The sequence below is a fragment of the Tamandua tetradactyla genome, chromosome 2 (assembly GCF_023851605.1).
Source record: "Tamandua tetradactyla isolate mTamTet1 chromosome 2, mTamTet1.pri, whole genome shotgun sequence".
NCBI lineage: Eukaryota > Metazoa > Chordata > Mammalia > Pilosa > Myrmecophagidae > Tamandua > Tamandua tetradactyla.
Window position 1 is genome coordinate 155,352,077 of NC_135328.1, and position 18,750 is coordinate 155,370,826.

Genomic DNA, 18,750 nt, shown 5'->3' on the forward strand with positions numbered 1-18,750 from the left:
AAGGACCCCACAATGCAACTGCCAACGCGTAAGGAGGCAAGCTCTCATACCAGGAACAGGAAAATGCCCCACTCCAGGAAAACAACCAGGAGGCAGAATTAAACTATCAGTCCACATAGCAAACAAGCATTCAAGAAAAATAACAACAACAAAAACACTCTGAACCAAGAGTGCAAAATCAAGTGGAGATGAACCAAAGAAGAATGAAATGCAAATAGCACTCAGTGACTTCATGTAAGGAATGGAAGAAAAATGCAAAATCATTACAGAAAGGAAAAATGAATTACAAAGTGCCCAAGGGAGAACAGATTTAAATGATCCCCAACTAGGAACACTGAAGGCAGTAAAGCCACCATGACAGTGAAAATGAAATGACAAAAAAAAGAGTAAGGGAGGAAACATGAAAATGGAAGCCAGCAAAGAAAGAGGTACATTCGTACTACCCGAGTCCCTGAAGAAGAAAAGAAAAACAATGGAACAGGACTAATATTTAAAATTATGACACACAAGCTTTCCAAAAACAAAACAGAACTTATGTATTAGAAGAACTGATTGAGTGCCTGAGGAAATTAATTGAAAACAACCAACTCTGAAACACATCTTAATAAACCTATTAGATTTTAAAGAAAGAGGTAAAATCCCCAAGGACACCAGATAAAACCATACAATAATAAGAAAACTGAAACAGTTACACTGGTATTGGACTTTTCAAACTCTGCATGCAAAGCAAGGCAACGATGAAGCGGCCTTTTCTAAAAACTCAACACAATGAAGTCTAAACCAAGGATTACCCATTCAGAGACCAGCACGGGTATGAAAGAACAGTTCAACTCACAAACGTTTTAGAAATCCTGCGTGCAGCAGCCCTTTTTAAGGGATCTACCAGAGCAGGGCTGGGCAAACTTCTCAGGTAACAGCCAGAAAATAATAAGCGGCTCAGGTTCCGTGGGTGGGCACAGCCCGTGGTGACAGAGCCCAGAGCATGGAGGGCCTGAAGGTGCCAGGGCAGCCAGGCAGCCTGCTCCTAGTCAGTAAGCAGAGCCAGTGCCACCTGCTGGGCTTTCCATGGACAGCAGCCTGCAGGGGATTCTAAGATGTCTACATTTTATACAAGGGGAGGTAACATTAACTTAGGTAGATGATAAAACATGTAGGCCTATACATCATAAACCTAGAGTCGCCACTGGGAAAGAAAGCCAAAATGTCAGTACATAAAATAAAATGGAATGGAAAAAAAAAACCTTCAAATAATCCAAAGGAAAGTGGGAATGGAGGAACAAGGGGACAAAACTAGTAAAGGCACATACACAAAACAAACTAAAGCAACAGCCCCAAGCTCAGGAACACCCACAGTTACACTAAACGCAAATGGGTTAGTCCACTGCGGTCCACAGTGGCAGCCCTGAGTCATTAGTGGCCATTTCCATTTAAGGTCATTAAGGTTAAAAAGGAAACAAGTTCAGTTCCTTTGTCACACCAGTCACATTCAAGGGGTATTAAGCCACAAAGATGGTGTGCTGGTTTGAAAGGAAGCATGTCCCCTAAGAAAAGCCATGTTTTAATATAAGTCCCATTTCATAAAGGTAGAATAATCCCTATTCAATACTGTATATTTGAAACTGTAATGAGATCATCTCCCTGGTTGATGTGATTTAGTTAAGAAGGTTGTTAAACTGGATTAGGGGATGACATGTCTCCACCCATTTGAGTGGGTCTTGATTAGTTTCTGAAGTCCTATAAAAGAGGAAACATTTTGGCGATTCAGAGAGACTCAGAGAGAGCAGAGAATGCTGCAGCACCACGATGCAGAGTCCATGAGCCAGTAACCTTTGGAGTTGAAGAAGGAAAGTGCCTCCCGGGGAGTTTCATGAAATAGGAAGCCAGGAGAGAAAGCTAGCAGATGATGCTGTATTTGCCATGTGCCCTTCCAGCTGAGAGAGGAGCCCTGACCGTGTTCGCCATGTGCCTTTCCAGATGAGAGAGAAACCCTGAACTTCATCGGCCTTCTTGAACCAAGGTATCTTTCCCTGGATGCCTTTGATTGGACATTACTATAGACTTGTTGTAATGGGGATATTTTCTCGGCCTTAGAACTGTAAACTAGCAACTCATTAAATCACCCCTTTTAAAAGCCATTCAGTTTCTGGTATATTGCATTCTGGCAGCTAGCAAACTAGAACAGATGGACAGGCCAGAAGCAGAAAACTTCTACCAGTGCAGAAAGTCCTGTTAGCTAGTGTGTGGTGAGAACTGCCAATTAAAAGGCAGAAGGAGACAGGAGAGGTCAAATAGGAAGTGCATGCCTCCTACAAGAAGTCACACTTCCAAATAAAGACTCCAAGTGGAAGCAAATGAAGAGACCCTGACGCTATGCAAGCTGCAGCCTGTGCAGGCTGGAGCAGTGGAGCCACGAGAAAGGAGAACACAGCAATGGAGACACGGCTCACAGGGATGGAGCCATGGGAGAGGAGGGAGCAGCGATGGAGACACGGCCCACGGGATGGCGCCATGGGGGGAGAGGGCCCAGCGATGGAGACATGGCTCATAGAGAGACCTGCAACAGATACGTGTGCGTGGCTGGCACAACCTCAAAACGCATGAGGCAAAACCGATGGAACGAGAGAAACAGGCAGTGCCACAGCCCTCCTCTTAACAACTGACAGATCTGACCAAAAACGGCTAAGCCAGGACGCAGGCCCACTCTGCCAGCAACTTGGCCCACTGGCCCGGAAACAGGACCCCCAATGTGGAGGCTCTTTCGCCAGGCATAGGGCAAGCCAAGGATCAAAACCATGCACCGCTGTTCTCTGCCCATGGGGAGCCACCCACCATGTAGCACAAACAAAGCCAGGGAAGGACAGCACTGTGCACATGGCACCTGGAAGTGCCCACATAGCCTCCACGCAGTGTCTGAGCACAGGGAGAATGGGCAGCAGCCTGGGCAGCTGCAATAGGGGATGTTTCCTGGAAGTCATCACACCTCAGCTGGAAGCTGGGAACGGTGGGACAGGACAGCTCTGGAGGCTCCTGGACCATCCTCTCTACCATCACACGAATGTCTGAAATTCATCACAAGAAAACATTTGCTGCAGACCCCCAAGCTGAACCTGGCAGGAGCGTTACAGGCCGCGTCCCACTGCCCGGAGCCATGGGCCAGGCCGCCAGAGGAGTGCTGGGAGGAGAATATGCCTGGTCTCCAACCTTCTCCATGTCCTCACAGCAAGGCAAGGGGAAACAGAGGCAGCTGTTTCCCATGACCGTACGCTTTGGGGTGCAGCTCAGGGAGGCCAACACCACGCAGATAGGGCAAGCCGAGCCATCTCTGGTGTCTGCCTGTTTCTCAAAGGCAGATGATCACACGCGAATTAGAGATTTCATGTCAGAGGCTTCATCACTGCAGATGAGAAATTCAGAATGGCTCATGAGAAGATGATCCTTTATAGTGACCTGCCTTGGGAAACTTTCGGCTAACAGGGTATAAAATTCCTTGGTGAGTTATGCTGGGGCACTGCTTCTGGCACTGCCACCCCACCAGGCAGAAAAGGGGGCATGGCTGGGGCAGCTGGGCATCAGCCTCTGTCCGCCCTGGCACTGGGGACAGGGAGTGGACCCCAGCAGCCTCAGGCACCAGGAAAGCCCCACCTTTGTCTCCCTTGCCACCCGCAGGGTGGTCATGAGGGGCTCGGGGGGAAAGCTCAGGATGGCAAGGCCCTGGGATCTAGCGCTCCCAAGGAGGAACAGGGCTAGTCGCTCGAAGCCCAGGATGCACGTGGACATGGCGCCGAGGAGAGGAGTCCACAAAGCAAGAGCCCTGGGCTGAGGGTGTGTCTCCCAGCACCCCCAGGCCGTGCCTCCTCCACCAAGCACCTCTGCCCACGGCCCTGAGCCCCCTCCTGCCCCCTGGCTCATGGACCCGAGGGCACCCCTGCCCAGAAACTACACATTTGCTCCTCCAGAACCCCACAGGCAAGAAAGGATCAATTTCTAAGTCAAAAATAAGAAGAACAGAAAGACAATAGAAATGGATCTTTTATTATAACTTCCTTCAAATATATTTCTTATAGGAAGGTTCAAGAAAAAATATTCTGGAAAAGACCAAATTTGAAATGCTGGCAAGAAACAGCACAGGGAATTAAAGGCAAAACCTAAATAACACCAAACAAACTGAAGGCACGTCCCCTGCTTTCTGACTCCACAATTCCAAGAGGCAGGGCCTGAGGGAGGAAGCTGGCCTGGGGCTAAGGGCAGAGAAGCTAGCAGGGTCAACCGGCATGCTGTGCTCCCAGCCAGCCAGGCCATTCCCTGACCACCAGTGTCTGGGTGACCTATATCAGAACCAATGTGGAGACCAGACTGGAGGGAGTGGGCAGAAAGGATAGCCTTACAGGGAAAAGACCCGGGTTCAATTCCCAGCCTGTGCGCTTCCCAAACAAAAAACCAACAAAACAAACAGAAGAATTCAACAAACTGTGCCTCGATAAGGGAATACTCACATGGAAAAAGAATGAAATTTGACCCCTGCCATACAGCGCGCGCGCGCACACACACACACACACACACACACACACACACACACAGCCAAGGGTAAGACCCAGAGGTGTGCACTCAATTGCAATTTTAACACCGTATTTTGCTCTGGGATATCCCAGTTCTATTTGAGTTAATAGATTTTACACTGAGGTTGTCAACTCTGGCCCAAAAGGAGGAAGTCACAGGATCAAATGAGGCATCGACAAGCCAGCACCATGCCCCATCCAGGGCAGTACCAGAGCCACGGTGGCCACACGGTCACGGCCCTGACACCACTGGCAGGGCAGTGCCACCCCACCTCAAAGGGGGGTTTCAGCCAGCCTCACGGGGCCCACCCGGCACTCTTCACATCACTCTCCAGTGTCCCACAATGTCCCGTGCTCATGAGAGTTTTATCTTCTCTGTCATGCCAGCTTTCACTCTTCCCAATTTTGGGGCTCCCCTCCACTACAAAGGGCCCACCCTGAATCCCAGTGAGCATCCTCTGGAGTCCTTGTCCATACGAACCACACCAGGCTCCACCAAACACATGCTTCCCTCCTGGCTCCTAAGAGTGATCTAGAGAGTTATCAAGGCACTGCTGAGAACCCTGCAAACCCCAGCCTCGTGACCCCGAGACCCTGCCTGCATCGGGGGGTGCTGCTTGAGGTTTGCCCAGTCCTCTCTCTATCAGCAGAGGAAGTTGTGAGGCGAGGACCTGAGTGAGCCCTGGCTCTTTGCGAGGCTGCCCTTCCCCAGCAAGCCAGAAAGGCTCTGTTAAAAAGAACTGAAGGGTCCTCGCTTAAACGAGGATCACACTTTCATGGGAGATAAAACACAATGACAGGAGATCGACCTAAGATTAATTTCTAGGAAATTACATACCCACACTTTGGGTCCTTTCAGAGAAAGAGGACTTCAGGTTAATCAGAATAGTGAACCTTACGCACACTTGTCAACAATGATGAGAGGACTGAATGAAACCATGACCAAGCACACCTGACCTCTCCCATTTCTCTCCACACCCAACGGTGTCCTCCCCTCAGCCACTGGTCCCTCACTAACCCCCTTTCACATCACACCCAACGGTCTGCACAAAATGATGGGGGAAGTCCAATGGACATACAGCAGCACCTCGCTACCCTGAGAGAGACATCTAGAGCTCTTATGGAGCCCAAGACCTGCCAGGACTGCCGTGCTGCTGTCTTCAGCTTTGTCTCCTGCTACAACCCAGCCAACCGCACCCTCAAGCAGGCAGATTTCTAATCATGTCATCACTATTAATCCTGGAAAACATTCTTCTTCCAGCTTTCATGCATTCATTTATTTTGTAATTAATTCATAAGCACCTGCTAATCTGTCAGGCCCCAAGCTGGCAGCAAGGGATTCGAGGTGAACCTGAACCAGGGAGGAAGCTGTTCACAATTCCAGCCAGACAGAAGCAAGGACAAGCTCAGCAGCAGGGACACAAGTTCCCAGCAACCCAGAACAATGCCACACACGGGCTGCTCTGACCTCGGACACGGGGGCCCGAGCAGAGGCTTACCACTCAGGAAAGCTACGGAGGCAGCGAGGCCTCAGCCTTGCCAACCACCTTGGGCTCCTGGGAGCTCTCTGCTGAAGATAGCCCATCTGCCTCATCCCACTTGCCCCCGGGCCTGGCTGATGCCTGCCACAGCGCACACATGCAGGCTCTGGTGAGTGTGTGAACCTCTGAGGAGCAATTGAGCATGGCCAGCTGGTCTTCTCCGCTGAGCATGACCTCTGGGCAGTGCAGGGGCCAGGAATGCCTGCAACCCAGAGCTCTGAGTATCGGTCTGTAAAACGCTCAAGCACTAGGTCAAAGACATACTAGCAACAGCCTCACCACTTCATGAGCCTGCATGGAGGGCAGCTCCATTTGCCTCCATCACTGACAACATAAATAAAAGTTTAGAACTGAGAGAAAGAAACAATTGTCACGCACCAAACCATCTCTAAGCTGACCGTCCTCCATTTTACACTGCTACCAAGCCTCCCGAACCCTCCAGAAGGCTAACAACACCAGGTCAGAGAGGACAGGGGTAGAAGAGCTGCACGTAGGCTGTAGGACTGCGCAGTGATGTGGTCACTTAGGCAGTTTCTGAAAAGCTTAACATTTATCAACCCTGTTTATTAGTTGGGGTTCTCTAGTGAAACAGAATCGATAGGAAATATCTGTAAATATAAAATTTATAAAACTGTTCCACGTAACTGTGGGAACGTAGAGTCCAAAATCCACAGGGCAGGCTGTGAAGCTGAGGACGCCAATGGAGAGTCTAGAAGAACTACACAGGAGAGGCTCCCTGGCTGAAGCAGGAAGGGGGACTGTCTCTTCTGAATCCTCCTTAAAAGGCTTCCAGTGATTAGATTAACCATCACTCATTGCAGGAGACATCTCCCTTGGCTGGTTACAAATGGAATCAGCTGTGGATGCAGCCTATGTGATCGTGACTGAATTCTATGAAATGTCCTCACAGCAACAGACAGGCCAGCACTTGCCCAACCAGACAAACAGGTATCAGCACCTGGCCAAATGGACACATGAACCTGACAATGACAAACCCTATACGCTGACAATTTCATTCCTGAGAATTTATCGAAGGGACATGAAAGCCAGGTCCACAGAAGGCTTTGCACAAGAATGGTCACAGTAGCATTGCTCGTGACAGACAAAACTGGACACCACCGTATTCCCATCAGCAGGAAAACGGATAGGCTGCAGGATTCCCATGCCATGCCCAGCTGTAAAAATGAGTGAACTACAGATAAGGCAATGATATGGAATAATCTCAAAAACATTCTGCAGAGTGAAAGAAACCAAACCTAAGTGTATTTTCTGTTGGGTTTCCGTTTTTCAAGTTCTAGCACAGGCTAAGCCAATCAGAACTGAGCTGACTGGAGGGGAGAGAAGCCTCAAAGCCAATGTACTCAGCTAAAGCTGCCACTTGACATGGCACCTGCTCTCACCCAAAATGAAAGAAAGCAGGGAGCCGAGAGAGCTGCACCGCTTGGCGGGCTCTGGCCACACAGCCTGAGGACTCTCACCAGCCTACCAGGCCCCAAAGACCCCTGCTGGCCTCCTCCTGCCCCTTGCCTCTCCTGCCCAGACTCCCCAGGCCCCTCAGGCTGGCCCTCCCTCCACCACAGCCCACTACTGGTTCCTAGGCATCAGCACTGCCATGTAGCAGAAACTCACCCCACTGTGCCCTACTCAGCCTCCACCCTCGACCCTCTGAGGCACCTGGCAAGGCCGGCCAGAGCGTCCCACCATGCATGGTGGGTGCACTGCCTCAGCCATGGCCCTGGCTGCTACAGGTGTGCCACAAACTTATCCGCAGCCTTGCTGTCATCCCACCTGCACAGCCTCCACTGAGTCATGCCCGCCTCGGCCCCAAGACAGGATGGCCTGAAAGAGCTGGCCGGACACTCCAAACCCAACTCCGTGACTTGACCGCTCTGCCCTGCACCTCTGACCTCTGGATGGGGCACCCTCCCCATCCCCAGCCAGTCGCCACTGTTCTGCCGAGAGCCACAGTGGCCCCAGCCGTGCCCTCACACCACCTGCCCCTCCACCTGCGTCGTCCTCACCCGACCCCCACATCTTGAGTTTCCAACGATGCCTCCACCCTCACATAAAGGCAAGGCCCACACTCACGAGCCGCAACCCCCAAGGCAGCCTCTGGGGATCTGGAGTGTGTGCAAGGAGGGGAGATGAAATGGGCCTCCAGAGAACCCCTCCACCTGCTGCCCAAGAACAGTGACCTCGCCTCATTGTGGAAGAGGACTGCTCAGGAAGAGCGTGGGGCACGGGTCAAATGAGGTTGAGAAATGCCAGGACAATGTCCCAGTTCTACCCCCGGGCTCTCAAGGACCCACAGAAAGCCTGGCCTGCCTCCCCCTCCAACCTCGACCCCTGAACCCATAAGTCTGCAGAGGGTTGGACTGCAGGCAGATGTACTCGGATAGACAAGGGAATGGGTCTCCACTGCCTGAGGCTTTCTCCCCCTGGAGAGCAGCCCCAAGCACAGACATCCCCAAGCACACATGCTGGCGGCTGGGAGATAAAACATCACGTCTACCTTGGCCTCTCTGTGTGGCGTCCCCACCAGCACTTCCAGGGGCTCATCTACACTTTTGTTCTGCGTGCGTCACAGCCCTGAAGCAACACTTACCAGCAGAGGCTGCCCAGACCAGCCACCAGGGCCCGGCGGTGCTGCCCAGAGGAGTAGGGAGGCACGAGCACGCAGCAGCCGTGAGCAGCAGCTCACCTGATAAAACTCCCACAACCGGTTCTTCTGCAGGTTTTCTGACTGGAAAGAAGAAAACAGTGAAAAACCATTAGACACAAAATGCTCAACAGCTGTGCACAGACCCACATGTACAAACGGCCTCCACAAGGAGGTACCCCAACCTGGCAAAGGGCAGCCCCTAGACCCTGCACCCCGGCCCACTGTCCCCCACCTCCCAGGCGTAACTCAGGCACCTTGCCTCAGGGGCATGCCATGGGACCCTGAAGAGGAGGATGTGGCGGGGTACCTGGGGGGTGGTTAAGAGGCACAGGGACACTCAGGGTTCACCATGCAGACCCTGGGGGGGGGGGGGGTCATGGCAAGGACCCTGGAAGAGAATGCAGTGGGGACCAGGGGAGAGGTGTCACACTGCTAACCCATGCAGGCACCTGGTGGGAACCCTGGGGGGACGGATACCACAGAGACACTGGGGCTGAATGCACGGGGACCGTGGAGGGTGGACACCACAGAGACCTGGGAGTGGATACCGTGGGGAACCTGGGATGGACGCCGTGGGATCTACAGAGGGTGGAGGCCACAGGGACCTGTGGTAGACTCTATGGGGACCTGGGCTGAAGGGATGGGGACCGTGGAAGCTGGACGCTGTGGGGACCTGGCATGGATGGTGTGCGGACCTGGGAGCAGATGCCGTAGAGACCTGGGGTGGACGCCGTGGTGACTGTGGAGGGTGGATGCCGCGGAAAACACAAAAGTTGGATGCATGGAGACTGTGGAGGGTGGACGCCACAGGGAACTGGGGTGGATGCCATGGGAACCGTTGGAGGGTGGGAGCCATGGGGACCTGAAGATGACGCCTTGATGACCTGGGCTGGACGCTGTGGGGACTATGGAGGGTGGACACTGCAGTGACCTGGGGTGCACACCCTGGGAACCATGGAGGGTGGATGTCGCAGGGACCTTGGCTCCGAACAAGGAGGATATGCTCACCAGAGAACTGAGACGTTCAGAGTCCTCGCCTGCCCACTGGCACGGTGGGGCCACCTTGGAGGGTGGCTGCAAGGACATGGGGGAGGCAGTGTTGGGCAGTGGGCGCCCACCAGTGCCCGCCATGGACTGCTGGCCCTGCCCAGGCCAAGAAGTCAGGAAGAAGATGCTGGGATGTGCGTGAGGAGGCCTCAGGATGGGACCCTGGCACTAAAGCCCACTTGAGCACCAGCCCCGGATGGGACAGGCTCCAAGTACCTGAGATTTGGGTGGGTCCTGGAGGCCCCCTCAGGACAGACACACAGCCAGGACCCAGCCAGCAGATGTCACACCAGGTAGAAGGCCAGGAAGTGACCATCCACGTACCTGGGAAGCCAGGGTAGCGCCAAACTCAGTGCAGCCCACTCAGCACCAGCACCAGCACCAGCACCAGCCTCTCCTTCCCCCTCTTCACACATGGCTAAAACCAGCAGACACCATGAAAAGACAAACTACACAACTGAAAAGAGGCACGGGATATGAACACACTCAGAAGCCCAGGAAGAGATGTTCAGCTCACTAGTCACTAGGGAAACACAACCCAGACCACGAGAGACCACCTCATACCACTCGGATGCCCATAACCATCACCAGGACTTAACCTTTAAAAAAACAATGACACCACCAGGGAAATCCCGGATACTGTGAGGGACACCCAAGTCAGTAGGTTAAGCCCTTGATCCTGAGGCTTACTCTTGTGACGCTTATGTAGGGAGCAGAGAAGCTCAGCCTACCTACAGGCATGCCTAAGAGTTACTTCTGGAGGACCTCTTTTCTTGCTCAGATGTGACCTCACCCTCTTGAAGCCCAACTCTGCAAGTGAAATCATTGCCCTTCCCCTAAGTGGGACCTGACATCCAGGGGTGAAAGTCTCCCTGGTGACGTCGGAGATGATTCCAGGGATGAGCCTGGCCCTGGCACCGTGGAATCAACAACATCTTCTGGATCAAAACGGGGAAAAGAAGTGTTAACAAATAAGGTATCAGTGGCTGAGAGTGTTCAAATAGAATTGAGAGGCTCCTCTGGAGGTCACACTCACGCATGCTTCGTTTAGACATTGCTACCTATCATAACTTGCCAAACCCCAACCAAAACCATTCCCGCCAATCCTAAAGAACATCTCGGGCAACACATAAAAATAGACAAAGGTTCCATGCACTAGGGTAACTTTCAGTAACCTACAACCTTCAGATGAGTCCCTGGACCAGAGAAATAGAGAGGGCACAGCCCTTCCAGAACATCAACTAGTTCCATTCCCCTATCCCATATTATCGACAGTCTCTTTCAACGTGAAAGAGTTAAAAAGGGCAAAGCCCAAATAGCCCTAAAGAGTGGGAGAAAGACCAAAGATGATGATGGGATTATACAGAGACGTTAGGATTTAACAAAGGAGTATGACCGCAGAATCATTAAATCAATGTCACTTTTGGTCTCCAGTATCTTAAGCAGCTAGAAGTAAAAACCTCAAACTGTGGAATGGTAACCCACACCAAAATCTGAAAGCTGTTCTACAAATGTGCCTCGAAACTTACTGCTCTTTTCTACGTCACATTTCTCAACAACGACGATGACGAAAAAGCAATGACGAGCCCTGGCAAAGATAAGAGAACTGGCCGCTGCGGGAACCTGTGCGGTAGCTCGCGAAAGCAGTAAACAACTCGCCTACACCAGCACTCCACTCCCAGTGCGCGCGCTCCGAGAGCTGGAAAGCCGTGGCCGAGAACACCTGCACGTGGCTGAGCACTGCAACTCCCTCCACGAGGACCGCACGCGGGGGCCACGTGGGCGTCCACCACGGAGGACCAGCATACAAACGAGGCCAGCCGTAGGACCCAGCGCTGTCGCGCCACGAAAGGAGCAAAGGCCTGACACGTGCGGGAGAGAAGCGGATGCGGAAAGAGGGACGCCCTCAGCTCCAGGTACTGAAGCGCCCAGAGTAGGGACATCCTAGAGAAAGGGGCAGACTGTGGTCGCCAGGCCTGGGGATGACATGGGGTGACTGCGGGATGACAGTGTCCTAAAGTAGATTAATGTAATGGTGGCACGAGTTTGTAAAGACGCTCAACACCACGGCGTTGTAGGCTTTAAACGGACGCTTTTACGGTGTGTAAACTACATCTCAGTTAAAAGGTAGGTATACAGGAAATTTAAGATATAAATTTGCACAGCATTTAAGTAAAACAGGTTTTAAAAAACGGATGAAGAAAGAGGAAGGGAGGGTAAGTTTGGGGTCCGGGCTCCAGACTCCAGGGTCGTATTCCCGGGGCCGTATTCAGGGACCGGTTTTCGGTATCCGAGGGGGCCACGGGTCCTGGGCGGGGCAAGGGGCCCAGAGTTCGGGCTGGGAAGCGGCACTCCGGGACAGAATTCGGGGTTCAGAGCTCAGGGGCCCCGCGGCCCGCGGCCCCCAACCCCCGCCCGCCATCCGACGGCGGCGGGCACTCACGTGGTCCAACGGCGAGTCCACGTTGACGGTGACCAGCAGGACCGCGGCGCCCCGACGGCCGTTCGGCCCGCCACGGCTCTTCGGCGCTGCCCGGCGGGTCTCAGAGGCAGCCGCGGGGCGTCAGCCGCGCCCGGGGACGGGTCCGCGGCGCATCGTAGTGGGCGGAGGGCCCGGACCCGCGCAGCCGGCGCGGAGCCGTTAGATTCCTGCCGGGAAACTCTGACAGCCTTGGCCGCCGCCTCGTGCTGAGTGCAAGTCCCGCCCCTCGGGAGGCGGGGTCCTCCCTGGGCGCTCCGGTGTCTGTCAGTCCGAACCCCTCGCGGGCCCGGCCCTGCCCCGCCCCACACGGAGAGGAGACGCCCTTAAAGGGGCCGCGTGCGGAGGGCGCCTGAGGCCGGCTAGCTGCTCTGCTGCACAGATTCATGCTGTGGGTCTCTGGGGAGCTGCGGAGCCAGGCCGTGAGGTCAGTTTGGCGAAAGGGCAGAACCTCTTGCTCTCCGCTCTGCGGGGAGCAAACAGGGAAAGTTTTACTTCTTTCTTTCTAATTTGGATGCTCTTTATTTCTTTTTCTTGCCTAACTGCTCTGGCAAGAACTTCCAGGACAATGTTGAATGACAGTGGTGACAGGGGCATCCTTGACTTCTTCCTGATCTTAGAGGGACAGCTTCAGTCTTTTGCCATTAAGTTGGATGTTATCTTTTTATATTTGTTTTTTGTCATGCTAAGGAAGTTTCCTTCTATACCTGGTATTCCAACTGTTTTTATCATGAAGCACTGATGAATTTTGTCAAATGCCCTTTCTGCATCTGTTGAGATTGCCATATTTTTCCTTCTTTATACTAATGTGGTGGAATACATTAATTGATTTTTGTATGTTGAACCAACCTTGCATACCAAGGATAAATTCCACTTGAACATGATGCATGATTATTTTGTTATAATGTTGGATTTTGTTTACTAGTATTTTGTTGAGGATTATTTCATCTACCTTCATAATAGATATGACTGTATATTTTTCTTTTTTTGTGGTATCCCTATATGGCTTTGGTATGGGTGATGTTGGCCTTATACAGTGAATTGAGGGGTTTTCTCTTCAGTATTTTTGAAGAGTTTGTGCAGAATTGTAGTTAAGTCTTGGAAAGTTTGGTAGAATTATCCTGTGAAGCCACCTGGTTCTGAGCATTTCTTTGTTAGAAGGTTTATGATGACTGATTCAAACTCTTTACTAGAGAGATCTTCTAGTTCTTTGTGAGTTAACTTAGGTAGTTTGTGTATTTCTAAGCATTTGTCCATTTTGTATAGGTTATCTAATTTATTGGCATACAGTTGTTCATAGTATCCTCTTATAGTCCTTTTCTATTTCAGTGGAGTTGGTAGTAATGTCCACCTTTTTTCCTAATATTTATTACTTTTATCCTTTCTTTTTTCTTTGTCAGTCTAGGTAAAAGCTTGTCAGTTCTATTGATATTTTTCAAAGAAACAAATTTTGGTACTGTCGATTCATTCTATTGCTTTATTGTTTTCTATTCCATGTATCACCACTCTGATCTTTGTAATTTCCTTCCTTCTGCTCTCTTTGGGTTTAGTTTGCACTTTTTTTTCTAGTTCTGTCAGTTTTGAAGTGCAGCCTCTGATGTGAAGTCTTTCTCCCTTTTTAATGTAAACATTTAGACCTATAAATTTCCTTCTCAGCACTGCCTTCATTGTATCCCATAAGTTTTATGTTGTATTTTAATCTTCAAATTGACCTCAAGATATATCCTACTTTCACTTGTGATTTCCTTTTTAACCTATTTGTTAAGAGTATGTTGTTTAATTTCCACTTGTTTGTGAATGTTATATTTCTCTTTTTGTTATTGATCTCTAGCTTCATTACACTGTGTATGATTTCAATATTTTTGAATTTATTGAGATTTTTTTTGGTCCCATAATGTATTATCTCTCCATGAAAGTGAACCAGGTACACTTGAGAAGTGTGGATATTCTTTTTTTGTTGGTTTTCTTTGGTGAAGTGTTCTAAATATGTCTATTAGTTCCATTTGCTTTGGAGTATCATTCAAGTTTTGTATTTGTTATTGATCTTCTGACTAGATCCTCTATATATTATTGACAGTGGTGTATGAAAGTCTCCTAATATCAATGAAGAACTCTCAATCCGTCCCTCCAGATATGTCAGTATTTGCTTGATTTATTTTGGGACTCTGCTCTTAGATGCATAAATATTCAAAATTATTGCATCTTCTTGCTGAATTGACCCCTTTATCATTTTATAATGATTGTCTTTGTCACTCATAATTGTTTTTTACCTGAAGTCTGTATTACCTGATATTACTGTAGCTACCCCTGCTCTCTTTTGGTATGCTTCTTGTATGGTATTTGTTTTCTGTCCTTTCATTCCCAATCTACTTGTATCTTTGAACTTAAGATAAGTCTCTTGCAGCCAGCATATAATTGAGTCATGTGTTTTTATCCATTTCTGGCTTTTGACCAGATAGTTTAATACATTTACATTCAAAGTCCTGATAATGCAGGACTATCTACTGCCATTTGGCTTAAACACTTTTGCACCCCTCAGTTCTTCCATTAAGTTTTACTTTTCTATTTATTTGACTTTTTGATATGCCAAATTGTGTGGATTTACTTTTCTATCTGTATATATTTCTCATCTCTTTTCCTTGTGGTTACCATGAGGTTAAAAATTTAACATTCTAAATATCTAACAATGATATGTTATGGTTAGATTCATGTGTCAATTTGGCCAGGTGATGATGCCCAGTTACTTGGTCAAGAAAGCACTGGCCTAACCATAACTGCAAGGACATTTCATGGCTGGTTAATAAACTAGAAGGCTTGTTTATTAAATCATCAGTCAGTTGATTGCATCTATGGCTAATAGGAGAATGTCTTCTAGGTGAGAAAATTCAACCACTTGAATTTAATTCAAACAGTTGAAGACTTTTAAGGGAGAGGTGACAATGTCAGCATGCACGCAGAAGAGATAACTTTTATCTCTATTTCAGCCAGCCAGCCTCTCTTAGGGAATTCATCAAAGACCTTCATCGGAGTTGCCTGCTAGTGACCAGACCTACAGAATTTGGATTTGTGCATCCCCACAGCTGCATGAGACACTTTTATAAAATCCCATATTTACAGAAATCTCCTGTTGGTTCTGCTTCCCTACAGAACTCTAACTAATACACCAATTAACTTCAATAGTATACACATATACTTTTCTTTATCCCTGCTGTCATGGTCAGGTTCATGTGTCAAGTTGGCGAAGTGGTGGTACCTGTTTGTCTGGTTGGGCAAGTGCTGGCCTGTCTGCTGTGAAGAGGACATTTCATAGAATTAAATCATGATCACGTCAGCTGCATCCACAGCTGATTCCATTTGTAATCAGCCAAGGGAGTGTCTTCTGCAATGAGTGATGCTTAATCTAATCACTGGAAGCCTTTTAAGGAGGATTCAGAAGAGACAGTCTCTCTTCCTGCTTCAGCCTGCGAGCCTCTCCTGTGGAGTTCTTCCAGACCCTCCATCAGAATCGTCAGCATCACAGCCTGTCATGCAGATTTTGGATTCTGCATTCCCACGGTTACATGAAATACCTTTATAAATTTTATATTTGTGAGTGTTTCCTGTTGATTCTGTTTCTCTAGAGAACCCTAACTAATACACCCGCCTTCTTCTTTGTACTTGCTACCACTTATATGTTTGCACATTGTATGTAAAAAAACATAGATTTATCATAATTTCATTCATTTTTCTTTTAGCACTTGTAGGAAATAAGAAGTAAAATTACATACCAAACAATACACTAGCTCGGTAATACCAGCATTATAATTACCCGAATGTTTAACTTACCACAGGTCTTTATTTCTTTATGCTGTTTTGAACTATTGTCTAGTGTCCTTTCCTTTCACTTTGAAGAAGTTCATATAGCTTTGCTTGTAGAGTACATCTAGTAGTGACAAACTGCTTCACCTTTTGTTTATCTGGATATGTTTTAATCTCATTCATTTTTGAAAGAAAGTTTTGCCAGATACATAATTCTTGTTTGGTGGCTGTTTTCTTTCAGCACATTAAGTATTTCAACTCGCTGTCTTCTTTCCTTCATGGTTTCTGATGAGAAATAGAAACTCACATTTATTGGGACTCCCTTATACATTACACCTTGCTTTTCTCTTGCACCTATCAGAACTCTCTCCTTGTCCTTTGCATTCAATTATGTGATCAGTAAATGGCAGGGTGTATATTTTTGTTTATCATGTTTGGTGTTCCTGGGCTTTTTGGATGTGCGTGTTCATGACTTTTGCTAAGTTTGGGGAATTCTCTGTCATTATTTCTTTGACAATTTCTTCTGTCCTTTCCTCTTTTTCCTCCTTCTGGAACTCCCTTAATGCATATATTGTTATACTTGATGGTGTCTCAGAGGTCTCTTAGACTGTTTTCACTTTTTATCATTCTTTTTTTCTTTCTGCTCGCCAGTATGACTCATTTCAATTGTTTTGTCTTAATGTTCACTGATTCTTTCTTCTACCAGCTCCAATCTACTCTTGAAATCCTTCTGGATATATTTCATTTCAGATATTGTTGTTCAACTCCAGTAGTTCTGTTTGGTTCCTTTTTAAATTTTCTGTCTGTTTACTAAGATTCTCATATTGCTCGTTCAATGTTTCCCCTATATTCTTTTATTCTTTCTCTATATATTTTTTCAACTCCTTGAACATTTTTTTTTATTATTATTATTATTTTTTTTACGTGGGCAGGCACCGGGAATCGAACCCGGGTCCTCGGGCATGGCAGGCAAGCACTCTTACCTGCAGAACCACCGTGGCCCGCCCTCCTTGAACATTTTTAAGGTCATTATCTAAAGGTTTTGCTTACTATGTTTACATTCTAGTTTTCTTTAAAGTTGGTTTCTGGATTTTTTATCTTCTTCCTTTGGATTGACCATGATTTCCTGTTTCTTGAAAATTGTACATTTTAATTTTTAAATGTTAACTTTTGGATTCATTCCTTGAGATGCCTGTTTTGATTTTGTAACCAGCTGGTGATAAGACAGAGATTTGTTTGCATTTTAGCCTTTCTGTCTGGAACGCCTGTCAAAGGTAATTGTAGTGTGAAGGGTTTTCCCTACTTTAATGGGCCTGTGTCTTCTCCTGGACTTTTGCTTGTTAGTTGTTCTGAAATTCTTTTGTATGTAAGAGTTTGATTTTTCCTCAGTTTCCCAGGCAGCAAACATCCCTCTCCTGGCTGTTTGAAGCTGGCAAGTAGTTGCTCCTGAATGCTGCCTCTATAGTTTCTTACCCTCTTTTCATTGCTTCAAGCTATTTTTGCCTGGAAGTTAAATTCTGGGTTGAGAGACATGCCTGAGAAGACTTTCCCAAGTCTGTCTTTCCTGCCAAAACAGGGCCAAGGACCCATGACCATGGCTCAGAGCACTCCAAAATGCCCTGGATAGTGGATCAGGAAAGACTCCAATAGCCTCTTTCACAACTACCCAAAGCTGAGCTTTCTTAGCCTGCACAGCAAATGCAGCTCTTCATTTAACTGTCCCTGACAGCCCTAAGGAAGCACAGTGTCTTTAAGTTGCTGCCATCATCCAGGGCAGTTTGAAACAATGACTGTCACCACTTCTTCTGTAGGGGTAGGTTGAAATAATGGCCACCTAAAGATGGACCCCAGCAATCCAAGGTCACTAATCAAAAGCTGTGCTAAGTCATCAGCCATGCCCTACCTTCATCTTGGGGGAGAAGATTTCTACACCCCTTTCTGTTGCCAGCAAGCTGGACACCATGGTGACCTGTAATGAGAATGAGGGATGGGTGTCAGTAGGCACCATGAGGTAAGAGCAATTTTCTATTTTTTGTAAACATTTATCAGCCTCATCCTCCCACCCTTCCATGGGTATTATACAGTGTTCTCACCTCTGGAATTTCAAAATAGTTGTTTCAGACAGTTCCTACCTATTCAATAGTTTTTCTGGTGTAAGGACTGTGTCTTGGCTATCCCTACTCCTCAATTTTGTAAAATTCATTTTTGATCCAGCGATTTATCTCCTACATACTCAAGAAAAGTGAATGTCTAGGTCCATCAAACTCATGTATAGCAATTTTTTAATGAGACTTGTTTTCCATAGTAGCCAAAACCTGATAACAAACAAAATGCCATTATTAGAAGAATGAATTTCTAAATGATGAACAATTCATCTGATTGAATAGTACCAGAAACACACAAAAAAAGCCATATTGTTACACATATTGAATTGCCTGATTTTATATATGGTGAGCAAATAAGTCAGCTACAAAAGAATATATACGGCATGATTCTATTTTTATGAAGTTTCAGTATTCCTATTAATCAGTATCTGTGGTCAAAATAATGAATACTTGCCGGAGTATTAAACAAGGGAACAAAAAATATATATTCAGACAAGTTAAAGCTAAGAAAGTTCAAGACTATCAGCACAATTGTACAGGAAATGTTATCAAGGTTTTCAGG

The 18,750-nt window shown here is 47.9% G+C and overlaps 1 protein-coding gene across 1 annotated transcript in view; it reads right to left on the minus strand.

Moving 5' to 3' along the window:
- LOC143674103 (uncharacterized) overlaps nucleotides 1-12,354 on the minus strand; it is an 85,127-nt gene extending 72,773 nt beyond the window's left edge. Inside the window, exons 1-2 of the mRNA XM_077149423.1 lie at nucleotides 12,250-12,354; nucleotides 8,703-8,840 (exon numbers count right to left, since the gene is read on the minus strand). The gene's annotated coding sequence lies outside the window, so the exon portion shown is untranslated. The remainder of the gene's footprint in view (nucleotides 1-8,702; nucleotides 8,841-12,249) is intronic.
- Between the last annotated feature and the right edge of the window lie 6,396 nt (nucleotides 12,355-18,750).